Source organism: Elephas maximus, chromosome 23, assembly GCF_024166365.1.
Source record: "Elephas maximus indicus isolate mEleMax1 chromosome 23, mEleMax1 primary haplotype, whole genome shotgun sequence".
Taxonomy (NCBI): Eukaryota; Metazoa; Chordata; class Mammalia; order Proboscidea; family Elephantidae; genus Elephas; species Elephas maximus.
The window spans coordinates 74,291,265-74,315,209 of record NC_064841.1 but is presented as its reverse complement, the minus strand read 5'-3'; the positions used below and the strand labels follow the sequence as shown (position 1 = coordinate 74,315,209).

General features: G+C 38.4%; 1 protein-coding gene across 3 annotated transcripts in view; it reads right to left on the bottom strand.

Annotated features, from left to right (window-relative positions):
* MYO16 (myosin XVI) overlaps window positions 1-23,945 on the bottom strand; it is a 733,911-nt gene that overhangs the window by 646,603 nt on the left and 63,363 nt on the right. The window contains exon 1 of one of the 3 annotated variants that reach the window (XM_049867508.1): window positions 4,543-14,262. The exons of the other annotated variants lie outside the window; for them this stretch is intronic. The gene's annotated coding sequence lies outside the window, so the exon portion shown is untranslated. Of the gene's footprint in view, window positions 1-4,542; window positions 14,263-23,945 lie in introns of those variants that run through there. 3 annotated transcript variants of the gene reach the window in all.

Sequence of the window (23,945 nt, the reverse complement as noted above, 5' to 3'; positions counted from 1 at the left end):
AACAAGTCAAATTTGTCAAAGTATGAATAAGGAAAACTTCTCTTTCCTGCAAAGGCCACACACAAGTCAGTGCTCCTTTCAAGTCATGGGGATTTGAGTAGTTTGCATTTAACTTTCTGAGAGGCAGAGGGCACATGAAAAGTTCCATACATATGATGAGCCCTACTGAGTAAATATATGTATATAACATCTCAGCTCTGAAGAAAGATGAGAATACACTAACATTTTAAAGTTTATTATTCCTGAGTGATAGCAATGCAGGCTGTGATGGTTATGTGTCAACTTGGACAGTCCATGATTCTCAGTGGTGTGGCAGATAGTATGTAATCATCCTCCATTTTGTGATTCGATGTGAGCAGCCCATTACTTGAAAGGCCCATCAGTTGAGAGCCAATCAGTTTCACTAGTGGTGCGGCTGGAACCCAATATACAGGAATGTTCTGGCAAAGCTTCCTCTGGATCCTGCATCCAACTCATCATCATCTGACCTCCAGTTCTTGGGACATGAGCCAGCAGTCTGCCATCTGACCTGCCAATTTCGGCTTCATCAGCCCCTGCAACAACATGAGTCAGGAGAAGCCTCCCGATGTCTGACCCATGGATTTGGGACTTGCCAGCCTCCACAACTGCGTGAGCCATTTCCTTGAATTAAATCTCTCCCGTTGTATGTATGTATGTATGTGTGTACATATATGTATACGTGTGTGTGTGTGTGTATGTACATATATATATATATATATTCCACAGGTTTTGCTCCTCTAGAGAGCCCAGCCTAATACACAGGTCATTTTTAAAAAGTATTCCCTTCTTTGGATATTTTCGTTGTTTTCCAGTTACTCTGCAATAGACTTGGATTACATTTATAAACAGACATAAAATGTTATTTTAGAGAAAAAGGAATTGAGTGCTTCAGAATCTGGCAATATTCAGATGTAATCGTCTTTCTCTGAGAAGGCTGACCAATGGTCCAGATGTTAATCTCGGTTCACAGGTACGTTACAGCTTTTGGCTGTTTTTACAACACCATTTGATGGTATTGCGATAGTGAGCTAGTGTGTTGAAAGTGGAGTTTGGAGAGGTGGGAGGTCATTCCCATTTTCAAAGAGAATATTAATATGAAATATTGGTGATAGATGTAGGGCATTGCGTGGTGGACAAAGATTACTTACAAACCATTGTTCTCAGTGGTAGCAAAAAATTAGCAAATGCTAACTTTTTCTTTTTAACCTCATTTGATACTCCTTCATGAAGGACACATTTTAAATCTTAATTAAGACCTTATTCCTAATCTACAGAATATAGTATCTAAAGACGCTGCTGAAACCTGCTGTTCGATCAAAACGTGTAATATTTTAAAACATTTGTAGCCTTTATAACATAACATTATATGCTAATTTAAGGTGGTAAAACATCATATACGCCCTGACAACATGGAAAGCCTTAAGCAGGACCCACTTTGTGGTTCAGCAGAAGAAAAGGCCTGTTGATCTACTTCTGTTAAGATTATAGCCAAATGGAAAGTAATGGGTTTATGTTTTAGGGTAAAGATTGCACAACTCGATGAGTGTAACTGTTATCACTAAATTGTACACCAGAAAAAGGGCAAAATGGCAAATACTCTGTTATATATAATGTTACAACAACAACAACAAAGATGCTAAAGTTGCTGATATTACTTAAGAACACTGAAATACCTCATGGAATTACTTCTGCTGGATTCAAGGTTCAGAGCCACGGATCTGTGGGACTGTCCAGTCAACTGGCCTAATGCTGTTTTTAGTGTTACTGTTCCAATCCCTAGTCTGGTGAGGTCTGTGGTCTTAAAAGCTTGTCAGTCCATCCAAGATACAACTGGTCTCTATTTGCCTGGAGCAGCAGAGGAGGAAGCAGACCCAGAATCGGAGAAGAAACCTGGCTGCAGGGGTAATTGCCTCCATGAATTACTGCCTCCTTGCCCACGAGAGCAGAAGAACTGGATGGTGTCTGTGACCACTACTGCTCTATTAGAACAGAATATTTATGTTACACAACATGATTGTTGTAGTTGGTCTGACTGAATTCTACATGTGAAAAACAAAGAATTAGCAAATGTACTGTTATCTGTATGTTTACAACAATAAAAAAAAAGAAAGAATGTTTATAATTTTGCATTCATTTCTAGGGGAGAGGGTACTAAGAAACAAATTGCATGAATCCAAATCTCTACTTGCTAACTGTGTTTTGTTTGGTAAATTACTTCATCTCTCTGATCCTCAGCATTTCTAAATAGATCTATTAAAGTACTGAGCCCATTTCAAAAACGTATTATTTTTTAACATTATAAGGACAGTAATATTTTCTAAAGAGAAATGTAAAGAAAAAAAAGCTAAGGAAGGAGATTTCAAAATAAAAGTTTATTTCTTCACATTCAGTGTAAAATTCATTTATAAACTTTTTTCTTTTTGTTAATTTTAACTTAGTCTAAATGTATGCATCGATCTTGTATTTATCTATTGTAAGTTAGTTTTATGGTGTATGTGTGTTTTACATTTATATATATATACACCTTCTTACATTATATAAGTAGGTAACATCTTACATTTTATAAATATAATATTATTTAAAATAATTAGCACTACTTGAGTGCTTACTTTGTGCCAGGATGAATTCTAAAAAACATGTCGTATATTTACTATTGAATCCTCAAACAGTCTATCAATCTCAGTGTATAAGCTGCCTCAGGGAGATGAGATAATTTGTTAAAGATTAGCATTACTGTAAATAACAGATGAATTACTGTTTCATCTTTTACTTTAGTACAATTTTAGAAAATAGCTATTCAGATTTTTTTGTTTAAATATAAATCAAATAAACCAAACTAATGACTACCATTGTAGTATCTTCCTGATGTCTCGCTATTGGCCTCAGTTCAGACATAAACTACAAGAGAAAATTATTATGTTCTTACACATTAATTAAATAACAAATTTGTTATGGGTTCAAGGTGGGGAAAACCCTTGAATCTACAGATATCCCCTTGATTATACTGTTAAACTATATCCCTATTGGGAAAACTCTAAAATCAGAATTCAATTTATTATTAATTTTTAAAACTATAACTTCAAAAAGGTTAAATGTAAGTCATAAGTAATGGTTATAATTGTTATAGTTGCAACAAAAAAAATTGTCCAATTGTTCTAATAAACATGTCCAATTTCAAATAATATTTGATCATAACAATAAAAAATAGAAAGAGCTTTAACCAATTGAATATACTATTATTAGATCAAAAATAATTTTTATGGAGAATAAGTCTCAAATATTTATTCCTTACTCTGAATCCTTAATTTTTAATCCTTTGAAAGTGTTTTCTCAATAGAGTTTTTAATTTTTTTTAATTAAAATACAAACAGTACAGTAAATGAAGTAAAAGCCAAGTTACCAAAAACTGTGATTCCATTTTTACATAAAATATTGTATTTTCTTTATACATGATTTTTTTTTTTTTTTTGTAAAGACCAGATGCATAGGCAACAAACCTTAGCCGCTATTATCTTCTGCATGGTATACTGAAAAGAAGGTGGTTTTAATTCCTTTATTTTTCTTATCTTTGTTTTCCAAATGTATTACAATGTGCCAGTATCAGTTTTATAATTTTTAAAAAATTAGAGAAATACAAAATCTGAAAATGAGTAAATTATCAATCCTCATTCTATAACTTTGTCAAAGAATATACACAACTTTGTCAAATGATCCATTTTCATTTCATCATATTTACATATTTACATATTCATCCATGGAAATGAAATAATGCAGGGTGTCATTTTATATAGAGTAATTATAAAATTACTCTCTGTACAAAAGTAAAATTTCCCACTTTCCAAGCTACTAAGAAAAGTAATGACATATCATCAGACTTCCATATTTTAAGTCCAACATGCATGCTTACGGCATTGATACTCTAAAATACGAGAATTAAATCTGAAATGGACTAAAATTTTAAAAAATTTGCAGCAGCCCAAAATAGTTTTGTAATCACATATCAGGGAAACATTTCTGACTAAGGAAACTTTCTCACAGAACCCTTCACATCCCAACACAGGGATTCCTACTAAATGCTGCTGTCAACACTGTCAACTTGACACATGGGCCTTTTTTCCACCACCGGGATGATTTACAGATGTGCTCCAAAAGGTAAGTCTCGTATTACATCCTGATGTACTTTCCTTTATCCAAAGTATGAAGAAAACAAATGCGTAAAAGAGAAAACTACTATACACAGTCTTGAAAATAAACAGAAAGGAAATAAGAAAATCACCATTGCACCCATCATTTTATTTAATATGTTAACACTCAAATGCCATTTAATTTTATAAATCTTCAAATATTATTTCTCTGGATGTATTCATTAATATTCCAATATTTACTTTTAAACTTGGACTACAGCATTTACTTAATCTAAAATACCGACGTTAGGGATCACAACAGAAGCCCCAAACAGAGCTTGAGAAAAATGTAGAACAAAACTCTAACTCACACACACACAAAAAAGACCAGACTTACTGTTCTGGAAGAGACTGGAGAAACCCTGAGACTATGGCCCCTGGATATCCTTATAGCTCAGTAACGACGTCACTCCTGAAGTTCACCCTTCAGCCAAATATTAAACAGGCCCATAAAACCAAATGAGGTTAAATTGGCACACCAGCCCAGAGGCAGGAACGAGGAGGCAAGAAGGAACAGGAAAGCTGGTTATGGGGAACCCAAGGTTGAGAAGGGGGGAGTGCTGACGTGTAGCAGGGTTGTCAACCAATGTCACAAAACAATACATGTATTAACTGTCTAATAAGAAACTAGTTTTCTCTGTAAACCTTCATCTAAAGTACAATAAAAAAAATCAAAAGGAATAAAACAGGATATATCCAGGGGGAATATAGATTTTGAAGATGACTATTATAATATTACAATTTTGTGTTTTCCAAAATGGTTTTCTATACATCACCCCACGTGGGATAGATAACCTCCTAACCTTGGGAGATCAGCAGAGAAGAAATATTTTCACCATTCTCCACTGGCAAGGGTCATTTATAAACTTTTAGGTCCAAAAAAATCCACACTGCTCACAATGACCACATACACAGTAATATTGCCTGGGGTATATCTTTGTCTTCCTTTTGTATGAAAGGATCTTCATCTCCACCCCATGTCCCTCACCTCCACCGTACACACTCGCATCCTTCTTTTGGCCAGTTCTAAGTCATCCCTCCTGAAACCGAAGAAATTCAAGACAAGTCCATGACAGCCAAAGTACGGTCTTGAATATATCCCACCTGAATTTAGTGACCATCTCAAGAACAGATTTGACACACTGAACATTAATAACCAAGACAAGTTTTGGAAGGATATCATACATGAAGAAAGCACCATACATGAAGAAACTCTATGGGGCTGTTCTACTCTGCCCTATATGGTTGCTATGAGTGGGAATCAACTCAATAACAGGTTTGGTTTTGGTTTTTTTTCAGGTCCTGGCTTTATTATTTGTTACATACCATCTCTGGGTCAGTCATTTGTACCAAGGAAGAGTCCAAGGAAAATAAGACTACACCCTTTGTTATGGCTTGAATTGTGTGCCCCAAAAATGTGTGTCAACTTGGCTAGGCCATGATTCCCAGTATTGTGTGGCTGCCCACCATTTTGTGATCCAATGTGATTATCCTATGTGTTGTAAATCTTCAGCTCTATGATGTTAATGAGGCAGGATTACAGGTAGTTTAACAGCAGATTAAAGATATCTAACAACCTCTAGCACCACATGTTCATGATGAAGAGAAAATCATATTTTAGGAACAAGTGTTATAAGGGTGCCAATAGCATATAGTCGGTTGGCAGGTTCCCAGAGTAAATGGGGCATGAGTAAGACCTTGAAGAATGGCACAGGATTTACACAGGAGGAAGAGTCAGAAATGACGTTCTACATCATGGGGTGGGAAACCCATGCCACAAAACAATTTGTGTATAAACTGTTTAGTGAGGAACTCATTTGCTCTATAAGCTTTCACCTAAAGCACACACACACACAAAGACGTTCTAAATTGGAGAAGCTGCAGCAATTAAAGGCATGAAGGTGGGTGGACAATAAACTAGACTGCACTGAGGAGCCAGCACCCTGCACCAGCTGTTGTCTGAGAGCTTTACACAAATCACCTCATTTAATTTTCACAGCAATGCTGTGAGGGAGGCTCTGTTATTATCCCCATCCTACATATGAGAAAATGGGGGCATAGACAGTTTAAATGACGTGACAATGACCCAAGTCTAACCAGATGTAGGGTCCAGCTTTGAATCCTTGCTTCTGCCTCCAGACCCCAACCATTAACCACTCCCTCTCCTAATCTCACTACTCTGACTGAGGGAGACGTCAAGGAATGGGTGATCTTTGCCAAAATGGAATTTTTTATTTTTGTATAGACTTCAAAGAGCCCTGGTGGCACAGTGGTTAAAGTTATCGACTGCTAACCACAAGGTTGGTGGTTCGAATCCACCAGTGGCTCCACGGGATAAAGACGTGGCAGTCTGCTTCCCTAGAGATTTACGGCCTTGGAAACCCCATGGGGTTGCTGTGAATCAGAATCAACTCAACAGCAGTGGGTTTCGGGTTTTTTCAAGAGGCAGTGGGATTTTTCATCACAATGAACCAAAAAAATAACAAAAAGCCTGGGTAGGAAGGATAGTTCTAGAAAATTACATGATCAGCAGCTTTGAGAAAACCTGATTCAAATGAAAGAATATTGCCAAGCTCACTGGAAATTTTAATTAAAAGTTATGCCAACCCAAACCCATTGCTGTCACGTTGATTCTGACATAGTGACCCTACAGGACAGAGTAGAACTGCCCCAAAGGGTTTCCGTGGAGTGGCCTGTGGATTAGAACTGCTGACCTTTTGGTTAGCAGCTGAGCTCTTAGCCACTGTGTCACCAGGGCTCCAATTAAAAGTTAAGTGCTCCTAAAATTAAAATATAAGTTATAATCAGTTTTGCCAAGAAGGTAATAACTTTGTATATTTAAAATTCAATTTTGATTCTTTGAATATTATAACACCATTGAAAAATCTCTTATATCTGAGGGTAATCATTTTGTAAATTAAGAACAACGGCTACAGAATAAGCTATCATTCAGACCGGATTGAGTCTTTCATTTCACTAGTCTAATAAAAGGCAGTGCTTCTTTATAAATTTACTATCGTTTTCCAGCCCTCATCTTATTCTCGCAGATGTGAGAGTTTATGGTATAACAACAGAATGATACTGACTAGCTATGTCCCTCATTATTACTGTGGCTACTCTTCAGGGGAACCTTATACTTGCAGGTTCCACCCCATCCTTGAAGGGACATATCAAGCTACATTAAAAAGAATGCAGTGGCTAAAATGAGAATTCACATTCTAGGACCCAGCGTTCATTCCAGAAACAATCTATACCACCTGCATGTCCTGATCTATTTGTAGTGCTACAGCTGATACCTTCTTCATCATCCTCCACTCCAATCTGCTTATCTCCTTCCCGAAGTTTGGCACCCGAATTTACCCACTTCTCTGAACTCTGACCTGTGGGTTCAAATGCAATATCCAGACTTGTCTCTTCTCTATACTAGCAAGAACCACTGGACAATCACTTTTTGACCTTGCCTCCTTCTACCCAGGTAGCCCCAGTTGGGGTTGGGTGATAGATATTATCGTACAGGCCCTTAGTTCCTGGGACTCGAAAGATTTTGCCTTGAAGGATTTAAGGCAACTCAGTTGCTGGAAAGGAGGATGGCAATCTGTTTGCAATGCCTACACTTCCAACAGTACTGTGAGCCTTTCTGGGTGCACTGCTGGAAAAAAAACGAATCAAACAAAGCAGAGGGAACACACCTCCATGGCCAGAAAGAGTGGACGGAGAAAGGAAAAAGTCTATACTAGTGATCTTATTTTATACATTTGTAAGAAGATGAGGAGCAGTGGTTAAGACCTCGGCTGCTAACCAAAAGGTCAGCAGTTGGAATCCACCAGCCACTCCTCGGCAACCCTATGGGGCAGTTCTACGCTGTCCCACAGGGTCACTATGAGTTGGAATCGATTCCACATCAATGGTTATTTTATTTTATTTTTTAACCAGATGTGAAGGCAGGATGGCTAATAGCTAATTTTAGATAATTCTAAAATCCACATCAAAGGCATGAACAGTCCCAGGATGGCAAGGAGGAGAGATGACGTCAGAAGAGCATTGTTTTGGAGAGACCTACTGGTGTGTTCTGTGTCTGTGCCTCCCTCTCTCAACGGAGAAAGGTTCCAGGGGCTTCTAGGACCACTTAGAGAGCTTGGTATATGCTCTGCAGTTACGGGGGTGCTGTGGGCTTGCATTTGTTCCCTCAGGCATGTAGAGGGTGAGAAAAGGCTGGTTAGTTGCATGGGCAGCAAAGGAGAGCGTAAATGGCACCGCACTAAGGTCTGTCTGCACTGCTGGATTGTGCAGGCAAAGAATCTCTGGTGCCGTCCACGACCAAACGTGGGTCGTGTAGAAGAGACAGCTGGTAAGCGGGTCATCTCAGTTCTCACTCAATCGTGTTGCTCTAGAGAGGTAACAAACTGAGTAGATGAGAAGCTAGAAATGGAAGACCAGATTCTTGGGAGCTGCAGAAGTGACCCCTGGAACACAGGTTCTTCACCCAAATAAAGGATTCTGAAGGTGAGAGACCACCTCAGGCAGAGTAGATAGTGTCTGATGAGCTCATGAGCATTTCCTATGTGACAGAATTAGCTCTAAGCACAGGTGTGTGTGAATACACCTTATGATAAAATTAGTCAACTGGGAACTTTTCTATCCTCTTTCTTTCTTTTTTTTCCAATTCCACTTTAAATCTGTTGTGACTAAAGACTATCTTTAGGAAGAAGAAACACTTAATAGGAAAAGAAAGCATCAAAATCTTGCTTCTCTCTCACACATACACCCTACTTTCAGGCAGCAGCTCTTACCAATTCATATTTTGAATGCCATCCAACCTGGGGGGCTCATCTTCCGGCACGACATCAGACAATGTTCCGCTGCTATTCATAAGGTTTTCACTGGTCAATTTTTTTCAGAAGTAGACCGCCAGGTTCTTCTTACTACTCTGAGTCTAGAAGCTCCACTGAAACCTGTCCATCACAGGTGAACCTGCTGATATTTGAAATACCGGTGGCATAGCTTTCAGCATCATAGCAACACAAAGCCACTACAGTATGACAAACTGACAGACACGTGGTGGTCAACAACTGGGGGAAGAGAAATGCCTGACAGGAAAAGAATCAGAATCTTGCTTCTCTCTCTCACACACACACTCACAATAAGTGGACAACATTTACCAGAGCCCAACTATAGGAAGAAAGAATACTTTAACTTTCAATCAGCTTAGAAATATTGATGATTCTCTGATGCTGGACATTTTAAGTTGCTGAACTAAAACTGTAGTGAGAATTCAAGTGATACAGTAGGACTTTCTGTTACTTAAGAGTTAGCAGAAAATTCAAGGGGCCTACTGGAATTTTCAAGTGGCAGAGCAAACACTGTCTTCACTGAGCATAAGTTTATGATTTCCATCAAGGAGCCTGGACACACAATAGACACCAGATACTATACGGATATTCAGCTTTTACAGCTAGAAAATTCTCCAGTTTACTGAGAATTTCCTCTTTTCCTCTAATCACGGAGTTTCAAGAGTTTCCTGAGTTCCCCTGGGACTACAGAGAAGTCAGTTGTCGAACAAAAACACAAGCCACAGAGGGATCTTTAACAAGCTGAGCTACTGACATGTTCAGAAGAAATCCAGACATAAGAAACCCAAGCAGAAACACAAGCCGTCCACAGTGGTCACAGTAGATTGGCAGGGCCCATGAAATCATTTGATTTCATTTTACTTGGCTCCACAATCAATACTCATGGAAGCAGCAGGCAAGAAATGAAAGGACATATTGCATTGGGAAAATCTGCTACAAAAGACCTCTTTAAAGTGTTGAAAAGCAAAGATGTCACCTTGAAGACTAAGGTGCGCCTGACCCAAGCCATGGTGTTTTCAATTGCCTCATATGCATGTGAAAGCTGGACAATGAATAAGGAAGCCTGAAGAACTGATGCCTTCGAATTGTGGTGTAGACAAAGAATATTGAATATACCACGGACTGCCAAAAGAACGAACAAATCTGTCTTGGAAGAAGTACAGCCAGAATGCTCCTTAGAAGCAAGGATGGTGAGACTTCATCTCACACATTTTGTACATGTTATCAGGAGGGACCAGTCCCCGGAGAAGGACATCATGCTTGGTAAAGTAGATAGTCAGCAAAAAAGAGGAAGACCCTCAAGGAGATGGACTAACACAGTGGCTGCAACAATGGGTTCAATCATAACAACTATTGTGAGGATGGTACAGGACAGGGCAGTGTTTCATTCTGTTGTCCACAGGGTCACTATGAATCGGAACCAACTCGATGGCACCTAACAACAACATGAGAACTATAGAATCTGACCTTCCAAGACCGTTGGTGACTCTGTATTTAGTTTGATTTTTTTTTTTTAATGGAAAAATAATGAGTTTGCATGAAGAACAGAATATGAAAATATGAGGGGCTGCTACTCTACCTCTGAGCCCTTGAAGTGGGATGTAGAGAACAAAATCCTTCTTAATTTCACCTCCAACCTCCTCGTTTTGCACAATAGCAATTAAGACATTTTGACCATCTTGATCTATTTACTTCTTGTTCAGAATCTATCACCAGTTGACCCTGGTCTTTTGGCTTCCAGGTATTACCATGATAACCTTGATATGTAAAATAAGCTATAAAAATATAGTATAAATGTCACATATGCGAATTACACCTCAATTAAACATTTAAAAAATACATGAATGAGTTTCTGAGCTTTAGAATAAGTGTATTAAAATCTGTCTTAAGGTTTAAAGGTTAATTTAAAAATATATTCTTTTGCAACTATTAAAGTAACACATATTTATTACAAGAAAAATGGTTAGAAAAGTGAGAAAACAAAATGCATCCATAATTCTACTTCAAGATAACCACTGTGGTAGAGGGGATGTAATCTCCCAACAGTTGCTCCCTCCCAGTAACAGGAGTACCCATCCACATCCCTTCCCACAGGCATCCATAGTATTCCCAGGAGGCAGGGGCACTCTGAGCTGGATCATATAAACTGCTGCTCCAGATGGAATGTGGGCAAAGTGACAGCATGTCAGTTACAGTCATACGACTTGAGAAGCCTTAAGAGTTGCTGCCTGCTGGCTTAAGCTTCATGTCAGGAGAAGAGCCAGCTCCAGAAAGTGACTGATTCTTCAGTCTGGGTCTCAGAATTAAAGGCTCACGTAACTGAAGCGAGCTCAGTTGACCTGTAATAGACACCCACAACCCTCATGTAATATGATCAAGAAATAAAGATTTGTTGTGTTCAAACACAAGGTTTGGTAGTGTTTGTTGTCACAGCAAAATCTGGTTAATAAACCCTTATTAACATCCTTCCAGCCCTCTCACTCTCAATTTCACTTAACATTGTTTCAAATGTAATTTTAGTTCTGATATTTAATGCACACAGTTGAAGTAGAAGATGGCAAATTCAAATCTTGAGGAATGTAATTCTTACTAATAAGAGAAAAGTCATTGGGCCTGACTTTTCAGAAACTATCATAAAAAGAATATAAAGGAACTTGGTACTGGTGATGGTGATGTGTGGAGGGGTGGGGGGACCCTAGGGCAAGGGTCTAGGGGAACAGCATGCACTGTAGCGTCGGACTGTCTGGGTTCAAACTCTGGTTCTTCCACTTACTCACTGCAAAATAATGGGGGGGTCACTACTGCTCCAGAAAGCAGAACGATGACAAACAGAGGTTACAGGAGTATTTGAGGGCAATAACCGAAAAATGTACAACTAGAACTGCAGAAATATAATATGAGGTCTCATTAGATAGTGATCTACCTAAATGAAGTGTTCAAATTGGGGCTCGATGACCACTTTTCAAGAATGATATTGCTGGGGTTCATTCATGAACGGCAAGGAACGAGAGTGTACTATGGAGATAGAGAAACTTCTCTGTTCAGGAAGCTCAGAGTCAGCATGAAGGAAAAGGTGGGAAAATACTTAAGGACTTGTGTCCTTGACACTTTCTACTCAAACTTCTCTCCAGTCCACTCAATTCCATGAAGATTTATGTACAGAATACACAGCGGAGCTAGCCATTAGTCAAATCTGATTTCCAGAACATAAAAAAATCATCCTCATTAGATTCACTACTTGGTTTTGTTGTGAAGTATGAGCATACACACGTGCACATACAAACACACAAACACACAGGTGCACATACAAACACACAAACACACAGGTGCACAAACAAAAATCAAAGCCACGAACTTACAAACGGTGAACCTCCATTCATTCTTCCATGTCCTGCAGGTTTGATGCTTTTAGGAATATTGTTAGAGTATTTTAGAAATGTTCCCAGTATCCAGCTAATGAAAATGTAAATTACAATTCCTCCTCAACACTTAAAACTAGTCTATCGTTACTTCAGAAATTATTAAAATCAGTTTCAATGTTGGAATATAAACACTTTCAGAGCTTCCGGCTTTGGCACCACTTTTTTATTTTTTCTACCCTCAACAGTTCAAAAATCTTGCCCAATTTTGTCTTTGCTTGGTTCCCAAGGCTAGTCCTCAATCTCAGCCATCCTCTAACCCCTTCCCTTTCATCCTCACTTGCTCTTCTTATCCTTGACCAGTGAACCAATTCTTAGACTTCCAGGATTCACAGAGATGCAGTCATCAAAGTAGTATTTTCTCAGAGCCAGAAGAAGAAAATAAAAGAAAATGCAATACAAACTATTTGCTTTATTTTTTTTTAAGGGGTCTGGTGGGGTGAAGGGGAGCATCTGGTAATTAGTAAAACAAAAATAAATAATGGTCTAGATTTACTGAAATTTACTAATCCCCAAATTACCGTAGCCTGCCAGCACGCCATCTTAGACCCATTTAGAATGCTTTTCATAAATACTTGGTTCTTAAAGCTAATTTTCAGCAACGGCTTAAAAAACCCAAGAGATGTTTTAATTCAGAAGAATGGCCCTCTCAAAGGAAGCACTAATCTCAGTACAGACTCACTCAAGAGCATGAGGTGGAAAACAAAGTAACAGGAGTTCTGACAATAAAGAGGCAAGCTCTTAGCTACAGCCATGTCACTTAGAAGCATAAATTAGTTCGGTTAGGCTTAATCTATTTTCTTTTTTTTAATTTTGTAGAGTCTAGAGTTAAAGACACCCTCCACGTTTTATCTTAGATATATACATGGGCTTGTTGGAACCTACCGAATATTTAAGACTCTTATGCCCAGAGTCGGAAACCCTGGCAGCATGGTGGTTAAGAGCTATGGGTGCTAACCAAAAGGTCGGCAGTTTCAATGCACCAGGTGCTCCTTGGAAACTACGGGGCAGTTCTACTCTGTCCTATAGGGTTGCTATGAATCGGAATTGACTCGACAGCAACAGGTTTGGGGTTTTTTTTACGCCCAGAGTTAGCAAATTCCCAAGCCCAGATGGATTCACTAGTGAATTACATCAAATATTTAAAGAAGAGTTAAGGAGGGACCCGTTTAAAAAAAAAAAAAAAAGCCATCTAGTCAATTCCAACTCATAGTGATCCTATAGGACAGAGCAGAACTACCCGCTTTGGGTTTCCAAGGCTGTAAATCTTTAAGGAAGCAGGTCAACTTTTTCCTAGTAGTGGCTGGTGGGTTTGAACCACCGACCTTTTGGTTAGCAGCTCCTTGTCCCCTAGGAGTGGCTGGTGGGTTTGAACCATTGACCTTTTGGTTAGCAGCTCCTTTCCTTAAAAAAAAAAAAAAAAAAAAAAAGGGAGCAAACCAAAAAACCAAACCCGTTGCCATCAAGTCGATTCCAACTCATAGCAACCCTACAGGACAGAGTGGAATTGCCCCATAGGGTTTCCAAGAAGCACCTGGTAGATTCGAACTGCAGACTTTTTAGTTAACAGGTGTAGCTCTTAACCACTACGCCACCTGGGTTTCCATGAAATGCATAGAACAGGTAAATCTCTAGCAACAAAAAGTAGATTCCTGGTTGCCTAGGGCAGGGGGAGGAGGGCGGTGGTTGAAAGGGTGGTTTGGAAAGTGACTGCTACGGGACTAGGGCTTCTTTTTGGGGAAGTGATGAAAATATTCTAAACTTAGATGGTGGTGATTATTACAAAACTCTGCGAATATACTATAACCATTAAATTATTCCTTTTACATGGGTGAGTTTTATCGTTTGTGAATTATACCTCAATAAAGATTTTTTAAACGTTGATTTAACCATATTCATTCATGTTCTAATATCCTCCATGATATAATTTTGAAAACATTATTTCATTCACCAATTTCCCTTCATTTTATCACATAAAGCTGTCAACATCTCTTTTTCCATAATTTGTTACGATCTACACAGCTGAATGTTTTGCGTAGTCAATAACACACAGGAAAACATCCTGCTGGTATTCTCCGCTTTCAGCCAAGATTCATTTGGCATTAGCAATGATACTCTTCATTTCACATCCTCTTCTGAACCAAGCTTGTATTTCTGGAAGTCCCCTGTTAATATACTACTGCAGCCATTTTTTAATTATCTTCAGCAAATTTTTATTTGCATGTGATACTAACAACATTGTTCCTATAATTTCCGCATCACGTTGTATCACCTTTTTTTGGGATAGGCATGTATATGGATCTCTTCCAGTCGGTTGCCTAGGTAGCTATCTTCCAAATTTCTTGGCATAGACAAGTAAGCGCTTCTAGAGTTACATCTGTTTGTTTAAATATCTCAATTGATATTGCATCAATTCCTGAAGCCCTGCTTTTCACCAGTGCCTTTAGTGCAGCTTGGATTCCTTCCTTCGGTACCATCAGTTCTTGATCACATGCTACCTCCGGAAATGGTTGAATGCCGATCGATTCTTTTTGGTACCAAAACCAAAAATCCAAACTCATTGCCCTAGAATTGATTCTGACTCATAGCAACCCTACAGGAGAAAGCAGAACTGCCCTATAGGGTTTCCAACGAGTAGTTGGTGGATTCAAACCACTGGCCTTTTGGTTAGCCCTCAAAGGTTTAATCACGGTGCCACACAATGACTGTGTATTCCTTCCATCTTCTTTTGACGCTTCCTGAGTCATTCAATTTTTTGCCCATTAGCCTCTATGGTAGTCAAATGCTGTACTTACCCATCCTGAAATACATTTACTACATAAATCTCTATGATGTAGTTCTCCTTTCTCTGTGTTTCGCTTGGTAGTTTACAGGTAATCACAAAATATCTTTATAGCCTTTCCCACTCCCAGATTTTATCTTCATGTTTTCCAGTGTCTACTGTCCATTTTCATCTGCAGCTTTTGCTGTATCTCAATGCAGGCAACAAATCCACCTTGTCACCTTAGCTGTTCAAGTTGCTATCCCTAATCAAATCCCATTATAAGTCAAGGAATTCTTTTTTTCTGCTCAGTTACAAGCTTGAAACTCTGAAGTCAATGCTATATTTTCCTCTCCCTTCGTACCCAGTCATCAGTCTTGTCAAGTCTTTTGATACCTCTCTTATCTGCCCTTCTTTTTCTATTTCTACTTCATTGTCCCGATACTTAGTTACATCAAGTCTAGTTTATTTCTGCATCCTTCTTACCTATTCCCCTGCCTCCGGTTTTCCCCATTACTCTTTCTCACTTCATCTCACACTAAAATAAAATAAAAGATAAATTCCTGATATCTGTCTTTCTCTGTGGAAATTTTCAACTCTAAACCATTCAACAGTTCCTATTGTCTATTAGGTTAAGTTCAAGTTCTCTGGCATTTAAAGATCTCCATATATGGCCACATTTCTACCTTTTCCTGTATTATTTTCTAGTACTCCACACTCATTAGTCTCTGGATCCCTGGTGGCACAGTGATTAAGCGCTTGGCTGCTAACTAAAATGTCAGCAGTTCGAATCCACCAGCCGCTCAACGGCAACCCTATGGGTCAGTCCTACTCTGCCCTATACGGTCACTATGAATTAGTTTCTACGCTAGTCAAATTTGCTGTACTCCCAATCCTGAAACACATCTAAGGTCTCCCAACCCCATATCTATAGATAACATTTAGCTTCCACTCAAAAGTTCCTCTTTCTTTGTCTCCACCCATCCATTTTATCTCAGTTTAAACATCTACACACATATTGATTTCTTACCAGCACAGCGACAAGCGCATAAGATTTGGATTAATGCCTGAACCCCAGACCCACCATATATTAGTACTATGGTTCTGTCTTGGAAGCTACAAAATTTTTATTTCCTCATTCTAAAATGGCAAAATATCACCTACTTTATAGGGTTGTTTTAAGAACTAAGTAACATAATGTAGGTGAAGAACCCAGCGGAGAACCCCAAATATACTTGGTACTACAAAAGGTGGCAGTTATTTTTTGTTATTGTTGTTATCATGATCATCAGAATCAGAATTATTATCTAAATAATAATATATATCCTAAATATAAACATTTGGGATTAAATATGGTACAGTCCTTATCTATAAAATTAAGACATTGAATCTTCTGACAGAAATAAGCCCTTGTCTAAAACGCTTCTCGAGCTGTGTGAAGAGGTTTGTGTTTATTTTCATTTCATTACTAATACATGAAAAGGAGCCCCGGTGGTGCGATGGTTAAGCGCGAGGCTGCTAAGCGGAAAGTCGGCGGCTCAAACCCACCAGTTACTCCAAGGGAGAAAGATGTGGCACTCTGCACAGTTCTCCTCTGTCTTCCTAATTATGAGGGCCAGGCAGCATCATGTTCTGTTGTGCATGGTGTTACCATGAGTTGGGGCCCATCATGGCAGCTCACAAAAACGATTATGAGTAGTATGCAGATCACAGCACTTGAAACTCATCAGACACGCCTGACAACACCCAACATGTCCCATATCCTCTTTAATGAAACTAGTCCACTGATCAAGAAGTCAGTTGTTACAGCAATGCTGCATTGGTGTAAATATTTCTAAATACATACCACCAATGCCTGTCCCTATCACAGAGAACTAACACCAATTCAGGGATAGGCACCCATCCTTGTAAGTAAACCAAAATACTATCAAATTGTACAAAGCCATTTCAAACGCAAATAGCCTAAGTAGTTTGCATAGTAAGCGTCCTAGAAATGGAGCTCATCACTAATAAACTGTGACACCCTTGTAATCTGTGTCAAATGAAATGCCAGTGTGTATTATGACAACGATTTTAAAATGAATAACCCCTTTTTCTACTCTTCCTATCTTCCCTAATGCTCTACTAGAGTTGGAACACCTTCTGTGAAAAAGCTTACCTGAGCAACTAAAATTAGAAGGTCTAGGTGATTAGATTTCTGTGTGAAATCAAATTGACTACATCTGTGGAAAGAGACAATGGAAAAGCTCAATATCATCAGTCAGAACAAGGCCAGGGGCCGACTGTGGAACAGACCATCACTTGCTTATATGCAAGTTCAAGCTGAAACTGAAGAAAATCAGAGCAAGTCCACAAGAGCCAAAATATGACTTTGAGGTTTTTTTTTTTATATCACATCTGAATTTAGAGACCATCTCAAGAATAGATTTTACACATTGAACACTGGTGACCGAAGACCAGATGAGTTGTAGAATGACATCAAGGACATAATTCATGAAGAAAGCAAGAGGTCATTGAAAAGACAGGAAAGAAAGAAAAGACCAAGATGGATGTCAGAGGAGACTCTGAAACTTGCTCTCGAACGTCAAGCAGCTAAACCAAAAGGAAGAACTGATGAAGTAAAAGAACTGAACAGAAGATTTCAAAGGGCCTCTCGAGAAGACAAAGTAAAGTATTATAACGACATGTGCAAAGAGCTGGAGATGGAAAACCAAAAAGGTAAAACTCCCTCAGCATTTCTCAAGCTGAAAGAACTGAAGAAAAAATTCAAGCCTTGAGCTGCAATAGCGAAGGATTCCATGGGGAAAATATTAAACGATGCAGGAAGCATGAAAAGAAGATGGAAGGAATACACAGAGTCATTATACCAAAAAGAATTAGTCGATGTTCAACCTTTTTTTTTTGTCTTTAAGCCAGTTATTATTGAGAATTATACACACAGACACACATATGTGTGCAGGTGTTTCATTAAGTCCATCATCTACACAGACACTCAAGTATTTGAGAATACCTGCTTTGATATTTAACTCTGCAGGCTTTTTCATTTTGTATTTCACTGTTCATTGCTGAATAAGATGTGATCATTATATATAATTTTAAAGTACAGCTAAAAAAAAATCTGGAATTTGTTTAAGGATTTCAGTTTTCAACATTTCTGTCCATTTTCTATTACCTTATTCATGATTGATAATCCTGGCATTAGAGGGCAGGCAATTCTGCCTCTACATTTTCTTTTTTTTTTTATTAACTTTTATTAAGCTTCAAGTGAACGTTTACAAATCCAATCAGTCTGTCACATATAAGTTTACATACATCTTACTCCGTACTCCCACCTGCTCTTCCCCTATTGAGTCAGCCCTTTCAGTCTCTCCTTTCGTGACAATTTTCAACACACTCTCAAGTGTCCACCTGATATAATCAGCTCACTCTTCATCAGCATCTCTCTCCCACCCGCTGACCAGTCCCTTTCACGTCTGATGAGTTGTCTTCGGGGATGGTTCCTGTCCTGTGCCGACAGAAGTTCTGGGGAGCATGGCCCCGGGATTCCTCTAGTCTCAGTCAGACCATTAAGTATGGTCTTTTTATGAGAATTTGGAGTCTGCATCCCACTGATCTCCTGCTCCCTCAGGGGTTCTCTGTTGTGCTCCCTGACAGGGCAGTCATCGACTGTGGCCGGGCACCAACTAGTTCTTCTGGTCTCAGGATGATGTAGGTCTCTGGTTCATGTGGCCCTTTCTGTCTCTTGGGCTCTTAGTTGTCGTGTGATCTTGGTGTTCTTCATTTTCCTTTGCTCCAGGTGGGTTGAGACCAATTGATGCATCTTAGACGGCCGCTTGTTAGCATTTAAGACCCCAGACGCCACATTTCAAAGTGGGATGCAGAATGTTTTCATAATAGAATTATTTTGCCAATTCACTTAGAAGTCCCCTCAAACCATGTTCCCCAGACCCCCGCCCCTGCTCCGCTGACCTTTGAAGCATTAATTTTATCCCGGAAACTTCTTTGCTTTTGGTCCAGTCCAATTGAGCTGACCTTCCATGTATTGAGTGTTGTCTTTCCCTTCACCCAAAGCAGTTCTTATCTACTGATTAATCACTGAAAAACCCTCTCCCTCCCTCCCTCCCTCCCCCCTTCGTAACCACAAAAGTATGTGTTCTTCTCAGTTTTTACTATTTCTCAAGATCTTATAATAGTGGTCTTATAAAAAATTTGTCCTTTTGCCTCTGACTCATTTCGCTCAGCATAATGCCTTACAGGTTCCTCCATGTTATAAAATGTTTCACAGATTCGTCACTATTCTTTATCGATGCGTAGTATTCCATTGTGTGAATATACCACAATTTATTTACCCATTCATCCGTTGATGGACACCTTGGTTGCTTCCAGCTTTTTGCTATTGTAAACAGAGCTGCAATAAACATGGGTGTGCATATATCTGTTTGTGTGAAGGCTCTTGTATCTCTAGGGTATATTCCGAGGAGTGGGATTTCTGGGTTGTATGGTAGTTCTATTTCTAACTGTTTAAGATAATGCCAGATAGATTTCCAAAGTGGTTGTACCATTTTACATTCCCACCAGCAGTGTATAAGAGTTCCAATCTCTCCGCAGCCTCTCCAACATTTATTGTTTTGTGTTTTTTGGATTAATGCCAGCCTTGTTGGTGTGAGATGGAATCTCATCGTAGTTTTAATTTGCATTTCTCTAATGGCTAATGATAAAGAGCATTTTCTCATGTATCTGTTGGCTGTCTGAATATCTTCTTTAGTGAAATGTGTGTTCATATCCTTTGCCCACTTCTTGATTGGGTTGTTTGTCTTTTTGTGGTTGAGTTTTGACAGAATCATGTAGATTTTAGAGATCAGGCGCTGGTCGGAGATGTCATAGCTGAAAATTCTTTCCCAGTCTGTAGGTGGTCGTTTTACTCTTTTGGTGAAGTCTTTAGATGAGCATAGGTGTTTGATTTTTAGGAGCTCCCAGTTATCGGGTTTCTCTTCATCATTTTTGGTAATGTTTTGTATTCTGTTTATGCCCTGTATTAGGGCTCCTAGGGTTGTCCCTATTTTTTCTTCCATGATCTTTATCGTTTTAGTCTTTATGTTTAGGTCTTTGATCCACTTGGAGTTAGTTTTTGTGCATGGTGTGAGGTATGGGTCCTGTTTCATTTTTTTGCAAATGGATATCCAGTTACACCAGCACCATTTGTTAAAAAGACTATCTTTTCCCCAATTTACTGACACTGGTCCTTTGTCAAATATCAGCTGCTCATACGTGGATGGATTTATATCTGGGTTCTCAATTCTGTTCCATTGGTCTATGTGCCTGTTGTTGTACCAGTACCAGGCTGTTTTGACTACTGTGGCTGTATAATAGGTTCTAAAATCAGGTAGAGTGAGGCCTCCCACTTTCTTCTTCTTTTTCAGTAATGTTTTGCTTGTCTGGGGCTTCTTTCCCTTCCATATGAAATTGGTGATTTGTTTCTCTATCCCCTTAAAATATGACATTGGAATTTGGATCGGAAGTGCGTTATATGTATAGATGGCTTTTGGTAGAATAGACATTTTTACTATGTTAAGTCTTCCTATCCATGAGCAGGGTATGTTTTTCCACTTAAGTATGTCCTTTTGAATTTCTTGTAGTAGAGCTTTGTAGTTTTCTTTGTATAGGTCTTTTACATCCTTGGTAAGATTTATTCCTAAGTATTTTATCTTCTTGGGGGCTACTGTGAATGGTATTGATTTGGTTATTTCCTCTTCGATGTTCTTTTTGTTCATGTAGAGGAATCCAAGTGATTTTTGTATGTTTATTTTATAACCTGAGACTCTGCCAAACTCTTCTATTAGTTTCAGTAGTTTTCTGGAGGATTCCTTAGGGTTTTCTGTGTATAAGATCATGTCATCTGCAAATACTGATAACTTTACTTCCTCCTTGCCAATCCGGATACCCTTTATTTCTTTGTCTAGCCTAATTGCCCTGGCTAGGACTTCAAGTACGATGTTGAATAAGAGCAGTGATAAAGGGCATCCTTGTCTGGTTCCCGTTCTCAAGGGAAATGCTTTCAGGTTCTCTCCATTTAGAGTGATATTGGCTGTTGGCTTTGCATAGATGCCCTTTATTATGTTGAGGAATTTTCCTTCAATTCCTATCTTGGTAAGAGTTTTTATCACAAATGGATGTTGGACTTTGTCAAATGCCTTTTCGGCATCAATTGATAAGATCATGTGGTTTTTATCCTTTGTTTTATTTATGTGATGGATTACATTAATGGTTTTTCTGATATTAAACCAGCCTTGCATACCTGGTATAAATCCCACTTGATCAGGGTGAATTATTTTTTTGATGTGTTGTTGGATTCTATTGGCTAGAATTTTGTTCAGGATTTTTGCATCCATGTTCATGAGGGATACAGGTCTGTAATTTTCTTTTTTTGTAATGTCTTTACCTGGTTTTGGTATCAGGGAGATGGTGGCTTCATAGAATGAGTTAGGTAGTATTCCGTCCTTTTCTATGCTTTGAAATACCTTCAGTAGTAGTGGTGTTAACTTTTCTCTGAAAGTTTGGTAGAACTCTGCAGTGAAGCCGTCCGGGCCAGGGCTTTTTTTTGTTGGGAGTTTTTTGATTAGCGTTTCAATCTCTTTTTTTGTTATGGGTCTATTTAGTTGTTCTACTTCTGAATGTGTTAGTTTAGGTAGGTAGTGTTTTTCCAAGAATTTATCCATTTCTTCTAGGTTTTCAAATTTGTTAGAGTACAATTTTTCGTAGTAATCTGAAAAGATTCTTTTAATTTCATTTGGTTCTGTTGTGATGTGGTCCTTCTCGTTTCTTATTCGGGTTATTTGTTTCCTTTCCTGTATTTCTTTAGTCAGTCTAGCCAATGGTTTATCAATTTTGTTAATTTTTCCAAAGAACCAGCTTTTGGCTTTGTTAATTCTTTCAATTGTTTTTCTGTTCTCTAATTCATTTAGTTCAGCTCTAATTTTTATTATTTGTTTTCTTCTGGTGCCTGATGGGTTCTTTTGTTGCTCACTTTCTATTTGTTCAGGTTGTAGGGACAGTTCTCTGATTTTGGCTCTTTCTTCTTTTTGTATGTGTGCATTTATCGATATAAATCGGCCTCCGAGCACTGCTTTTGCTGTGTCCCAGAGGTTTTGATAGGAAGTATTTTCATTCTCGTTGCATTCTATGAATTTCCTTATTCCCTCCTTGATGTCTTCTATAACCCAGTCTTTTTTCAGGAGGGTATTGTTCATTTTCCAAGTATTTGATTTCTTTTCCCTAGTTTTTCTGTTATTGATTTCTAGTTTTATTGCCTTGTGGTCTGAGAAGATGCTTTGTAATATTTCGATGTTTTGGACTCTGCAAAGGTTTGTTTTATGACCTAATATGTGGTCTATTCTAGACAATGTTCCATGTGCGCTGGAGAAAAAAGTATACTTTGCAGCAGTTGGGTGGAGAGTTCTGTATAAGTCAATGAGGTCAAGTTGGTTGATTGTTGTAAGTAGGTCTTCCGTGTCTCTATTGAGCTTCTTACTGGATGTCCTGTCCTTCTCCGAAAGTGGTGTGTTGAAGTCTCCTACTATAATTGTGGAGGTGTCTATCTCACTTTTCAATTCTGTTAAAATTTGATTTATGTATCTTGCAGCCCTGTCATTGGGTGCATAAATATTTAATATGGTTATGTCTTCCTGATCAATTGTCCCTTTTATCATTATATAGTGTCCTTCTTTATCCTTTGTGGTGGATTTAAGTCTAAAGTCTATTTTGTCAGAAATTAATATTGCTACTCCTCTTCTTTTTTGTTTATTGTTTGCTTGATATATTTTTTTCCATCCTTTGAGTTTTAGTGTGTTTGTGTCTCTAAGTCTAAGGTGTGTCTCTTGTAGGCAGCATATACATGGATCGTGTTTCTTCATCCAGTCCGTGACTCTCTGTCTCTTTATTGGTGCATTTAGTCCATTTACATTCAGCGTAATTATAGATAAATAAGTTTTTAGTGTTGTCATTTTGATGCCTTTTTATGTGTGTTGTTGGCAATTTCATTCTTCCACATACTTTTCTGTGCTGAGATGTTTTTCTTAGTAAATTGTGAGATCCTCATTTTCATAGTGTTTGACTTTATGTTAGTTGAGTCGTTAACGTTTTTCTTGAGTTATGGAGTTGTTATACCTTTTTGTGGTTACCTTATTATTTACCCCTATTTTTCTAAGTAAAAACCTAACTTGTATTGTTCTATATCGCCTTGTATCACTCTCCACATGGCAGTTCAATGCCTCCTGTATTTAGTCCCTCTTTTTGATTATTGTGATCTTTTACCTATTGACTTCCATGATTCCCTGTTATGTGTATTGTTATTTTTTTTTAATTAATCCTAATTTGTTTGCTTTTGTGATTTCCCTATTTGAGTTGATATCAGGATGTTCTGTTTTGTGACCTTGTATTGTGCTGGTATCTGATATTATTGGTTTTCTGACCAAACAATATCCTTTAGTATTTCTTGTAGCTTTGGTTTGGTTTTTGCAAATTCTCTAAACTTGTGTTTATCTGTAAATATCTTAATTTTGCCTTCATATTTCAGAGAGAGTTTTGCTGGATATATGATCCTTGGCTGGCAGTTTTTCTCCTTCAGTGCTCTGTATATGTCGTCCCATTCCCTTCTTGCCTGCATGGTTTCTGCTGAGTAGTCTGAACTTATTGATTCTCCCTTGAAGGAAAC